The sequence below is a fragment of the Ceratosolen solmsi genome, unplaced genomic scaffold (genome assembly GCF_000503995.2).
Source record: "Ceratosolen solmsi marchali unplaced genomic scaffold, CerSol_1.0 scaffold26, whole genome shotgun sequence".
Classification (NCBI taxonomy): Eukaryota; Metazoa; Arthropoda; class Insecta; order Hymenoptera; family Agaonidae; genus Ceratosolen; species Ceratosolen solmsi.
The window spans coordinates 1,336,114-1,342,631 of NW_011948442.1; positions in this window are offsets into that span (position 1 = coordinate 1,336,114).

The following is a 6,518-nucleotide window of genomic DNA, read 5'->3' on the forward strand; positions in this document are numbered from 1 at the left end:
AAAGAGTGTGACAAAGAGAGAAAAATGAAAAATGCTGAGAAAGAAAGAACCAAGAGTGTATTCATATTTGAGAAAGAAACATTCGTAAGGATATTGTAAAATATTATAACTTCATCGATATATTTTTAAATTTAATTTCTAAATTTTGCACATGTATAGATTGATTACTATTTTACTATAAAGTATAGCACATTGATATAACATTAGCACTTAGATATTTAGTAATTGAAATTAACATTGCTTATATTTGTTTAAAGATTCTTTTAATTAATAATATGCATTTTCACAAATAAAATATAAGTAAAAACACGAAAGCGTTATATCTCAATTTCATGATTTTTTAAATTATTAAACAGTAGCGAAAAAATGAATGGATCATATAATTTAATGAAAATTTATTTTCCATATCATTATAAGCAGTTCTAAACTATAAAAATGTATTGTAAAATCATGTTTTACAATCAAAATAAAAGGTAAGGAAAGAAAATAAAAAAAAGATTAAAATCAATATTATATATTCCCGAGAAGCGAAAATATAAAATTTTAAAAATAAAGAGAATTAAAAATTTATAATGGATTCAGAGATTAAATCGTTAAAAAGAGTTGGTTTATATTGGCAGATCGAAGGAATTTGATAATTCAAGTATTAATACTTGAAAACGTTATAAGAGATGAAAATCTACTCTGTTATAATTATCCAAGATACTCTCAACACAACTGTGTTACTCCAGTTACAGCATGGTATGTCCAATGACAGTATACAAAATCCTGTCCAACAATGTCAAAATAATTGTTTTAATACTTTAATATTAATTATTTATATAAAAAATATATTTTTGGAATAATTCAGTATTTGTTGAAAAAAATAATATTTTGAGTTCAATAAAACATACATTTCGAAATGGATGAAATTAGTTTATATACTGTTATGTATGAAGTTATATTAATATATTACAATACATAATGAAGTTAAAAAATAACTTATTGTTATAAATAATATATTTACTATATTATATACTTGTATATAATTAAAAATATGTTATTTTGTTTAATAATGATTAATAAATAATAAAATTATATACAAATATTAAATACTATGTAAATACTATTCTAATTAAAATTTAATATATTCAACAATATCTTAATCTATTAATTTATTTTCTATACATAAAAAGAATCTCCATAGAAATATTAAAATCATATCAAATGTTATAAATAAAAAATAAAATGATATTTAACTTATGCAGTATAGAAATTGCTTTTTTATGGGTTACAATAATAGCCAATATAATATTAGTACGTAAAATAGACAATTTTAAATAATTTAAATTTAAGAAAAGCATATGATAATAAGATTATGAATTAAAATCAATATGTTTAATTCGAGATTTTTTTCTACTATCATTAGTCGTACGTAATCAATAAATTGACTAATGCTGACTAGCTGTGCACCTAATTCGATTTATAACATCAAACGTTCAAAAATTTTATCGTTGACACCCTTCCTTTTCGTTAGTGACGCAAATGCATTTTAATCAACACCTATGCAATATCTATGGCTTCTGTCCTTTTATAGACAACATTATTTCAGAATACAAAGATATGATAAAAATCATTATAATTCAAATCAATATTCATATTAATATTAATATTTAAAAACCTTTTATTAAAAATTCTTACTGCCTTATTTTAAGATTCTTACTAAATGTTCTTTTTAAACTTTTTTAACAACGAACAAGAATAGAGATTCTTCATTAATTCTCTTTTATTATATAGTATTTCTATTAAAAATTTTGTAATTAATTCTTAATTCTTTTGTAAATAAATTATAATAAGAGACAATAACAGGAAAATATAAAGCTATTGAATAAGTTAGAAATGAAAGTTTATTAGCAATTAGAATATACATTTATAATACATTATATGTATACACATATATCTATAAATAATTCTCGCGTATTCTTTGTCGATAATATTCAGTAAACTTATATATATGTGTGTGTGTGTGTGTGTGTGTGTGTGTGTGTGTGTGTGTGTATTAAAGTAGTATTTAATTTAAATTAAAATTAATTAATCCATTAATTAACTTTTAATTTTACTACAAGTACTTTAAGTAGAAAGAAAATTAAAAATTGCAATTTATATATAAAATCGTTACGTAGGCGAAGAACTACAGATATATGAAGAAAATAGTAAGATTAAAGATTTAATTATACAAATTTATTCAGATCAATTTCCAATAGAATATGAGTAAAATTATAAATACATTTAGCTTCATTATTTCTCAAATATCTATCTGACTGCTGTCTACTTTAGATTTTATATGTTTTTTTAATGCTGGCCTTAAAATTTTTCTTTTATAAAGTTTTTGTTTAACATAATTAATATTAATGGTTTTTCGCATATTTCAAAATACATATAATACTTTAACTATAACCGTCTATAATAATTCAATTTTTTTTTTATTCATTAATTAAAATAGAAAGTCTTGCAATTTTATAAATAATTTAACACTATATATGGTTGCGAATATTAAAATGGGGTATTGAAATATAAAAAGGAGTAAATCCAAAATGAGAGACTATTATTTGTGGCAATTATAATCTATTATAAATCTTATTATGTATATTGTATTATAGATCTTTCATAATGTGTTGCATAGAATATAGTTAGATATTCAAGAGTGCAGTGCAATAATGCAAAAAGAAAATCATAAGCGTACAAATCTTTTTATATAATTAATAAACAATATACATTTTTGCACTTACTACTATAATATTTGTCCAAAATTTAAAAGCGTAAAAAATATTTTAAAATATTACTTCTATGTTTTGGAATAATCAAAATTAACATATAACCAAATAAATGCTAATGTTAAAATATTAACATTATTAAAATACAAATTTTTTTTTAAAAAATTTGAATAAAATTGGTAAGTGAATTAAAAGAACTTATTTATTTAATTATGATCAGTAGTTTAAAATAATTATACTTTGGAAAACGAGTTTATGTTGTTTCAATTCATCCTTACCTTATAATATATCTTCCATATAGATTGAGTATTCCTCGTTTTTCGAATTCTAGATATTTTTCAAAGCTTACATAATATTATATTGTACAGTATGAAAATTCAACTAAGGTTAACACATATCTTACTGCTACTACAAATTTTAACTTTGCAATAAATCTTTTTATATTATATTTATATATTATATTTAAATATTAAGTAAATTGATTATTCTTAGTAAAATGCATATAATGAAAAAATTATTCAAAACTTAAAAAATAATATACTTATATTTAAATGTCTCAACATAGCTATATTTTTATGTATTTTTATATAATTATTTACAGTTATAAAATTTTTAAATAGTATTATAAATTCTTATACTAAAGAAAAACGTAATAAAAGCACAATCTCAATCAATGTTTATATTTTTGTCATGTTTTTACGCATAAAACACCTTATCAGAAAAAAGGTACTAAATTAAGAAAAATTTAATTACAAGTATAAAGAAATTTACTAGTAAAATTCAGTGACATCTTAAATGTAAAGGTAAATATTATATCATAGGAAAGTTATAACTTTTATAATACGTATCTGTATATGAGTGTATGTTTGTGTTAGACTTCTAATTTAAAAAATTAAATATTAATTATTATATATTAAATATTAATTAGCTGATGTAAAATAAAAAAAAGTGAAAAATACAAAATAATATATAATATATATTTGAAAATTATTTCTTATCAAAGGTAAAAAATGTAAAGATAAAAAATTTGTATCTAAGAATAAATAAAAATAACATTTTTTTTTTAGTCGACTATTCAGTGTTCAACAAATTATTAACAAGTTTATTGTAATAACAAGGAATATTGTTATCAATATTGTTAAATTTTAAACTAAGAACAATTTTAGTAGAAAAATAAAATATTTGAACTATAGAACCATAAAAAGGTTTGTTAAATGTTAAATTTATTCAATATTTACGTTCATAGAAATTACTTATCAATTAATTTTTTTAATAAAAGAACGTATTATAAAATTTGTTTTAGATCACCTAATAATTAATGTTCATATCTATTAAGTAATCAGTCAAAAGAAAAGGTTAAATCCTTTATCTATTTTTGTATATTTAAAAATGAATCGAAGCCTATGAAAAGACATGTATATTTCCCTGGAGTCTCTAGAAACGTAATCTAAGGATAAAGATAGCAAGAAGCTTAGCGATTGCCAAATCTTAGTTTCTATTTCAGAACCAATAACCTAGATAACGTGTGATATATGACATATAGTTTGTTATTAATCTTTATAACATTTTGTGCTTTTTTCTTTATTTTTAATTAAACAAATATAAATATATATAAAAAAAATAAAATATCTATTAAATTGATTGTATAATTTTGTTCATAGAATTTTATCTCATCTAAAATTGAATTAAAGTGCATGGAATTAACATAATGCATGTGTGTACTTAACAAACTAAAATATAGATAATTAAATATAAATTTTAACGAAAATAGTTTTAAATATATGTTAACATTTTATTAATCATTAAAAATTTATTAAAGTAATGAGATTAAAAATCTTAAAGTATAACAATTACTTATTGAATCATTAAAATATTAAAATTATTATAAATAAGAAGTATTTAAAAAATTGAAAATGTATTATACAAACTTTCGATGTAAAAAGTGTATAACTGATATAAAAAAATTAAATAAATTTAAATAACATTCATTCATTTGCTATCTTAAGAAAAACAAAATTTGTATAATTGTGTAAGAATAAAATGAATGTATTAAAAATATGTTATTGAATAATCACAATAATAATAGTAATAATAAAAGTAACAGAAAAAAATAACAAGAATAACAAATATTGTAACAAAACGTTTTCACGCTTCTTGATAACCATAAATATATTTTATATATTCAGTTTATACACTTGTCTATAGTAATTTACGCTATTTTCTTATACGCTTCAATACTAGTTTTCAGAAAATGAATTGTTCGTTCTAGATATTTGTGTAAGCAGTAATATGTTGTAGAACGCTAAAATATCTGATTTTATTAGTTCATAAATTCTTTATTTTGAATAGAGATTTAGTCTCTAAAAATTAAAATATGCAAAATTCATTTTAGAAAATGGAAGCTTTCAAAAATGTATTCTTATATTCTAGTATCACTACAATCACATATAAATTGATATATAGATAATATAACATTTATAATAATATCATAAATTGATTTACTCCTTGTAATTAGAGCTCTCTCCTATGTTTTCCTTTAATATTCGGTAATGGTAGCTAATGTCCTTTTTCATGATCTTTTTTTTATTTATTGTTCTTCTTGTAATTCATTGAAAAGTTCAATCTCATTACATACCTCATATCTGATTAAAAATATGACGGTACTTCGATGTAATATATGTTATAATAAATATATTTGTTTAGATTTCAAATAATTAGGTTATTGACAATAACTTCATATATTACAGCTTTAATTAAGTTTCAATCGATTTTAATACATCCAATATATATCATCTACAATTCAGTACTTCGGTATAGTTGAAGATAAATTATACTAGAAGTTAGCTAAAAACATATATTGAATTATAAAAATAAAAATACGCATTATCAAAATACAGTTTTTTAAATAAAGTTAAAATTTGTTTTAAGATATTCAAAAACATTATAAAAAAATATATAAAATATTCCTTATTTCGGGTTAAAAATATGCATTTTTATTCACTCCTGTTGTCTTTTATATCTATTTTATTTTATTATAATATTTTATTTATTTTAATGTGCTGTTTATTATATTTTGTATCTTTTATAAAATAAAAATAAATATTAAATAATAAAATATTAAAAATAAAAATTCGAATAACTTCATTTTGAGAAAGTAAGATACTAAATTTTTTAAATAAGTTCAATTTAAATAAAACAGTTGTTCTAAATCTGAACATTATATTAATATATATTTTATTTCCAGTATAATTAGTTATTTATATTAATTTTTACTATAATATATATGTATTGATAAAATTTAAAGATAATAATAAAAAATTCATGTTTATATTTCATAAAAAATAATGATTTATAAATATTATGCGCAAATTAAATTTTTTTTATAAATATTAATCTCTTTAAATCCTTTTTTTATTTAAAGTGAGATTAAAATCACAATTTTCAAATTATATTAATTAAATGAATATTCATATTATTAAATTCATATTATTTCATATTATTATTATTAAGCTTTACAGTATATCATAATAAATTTATGAATAAGAGTTTTAAATAATTATATTCGTTAAGGTTTAATTTATAAGACAGTTAATTTTTGTTGGTGCTTTGTTGAATTTAAGATTGTAGAAATTTTTTATTAAGATGTTTTCTTCGTCAATTATAAATAACAATCTGATATAAAAGTGTATTGAAATATTATAATTCTTTTCAATTCGGAATATGAAGTTTTGTAACAACAAAAATTTTTATGCGTCACAATAATAT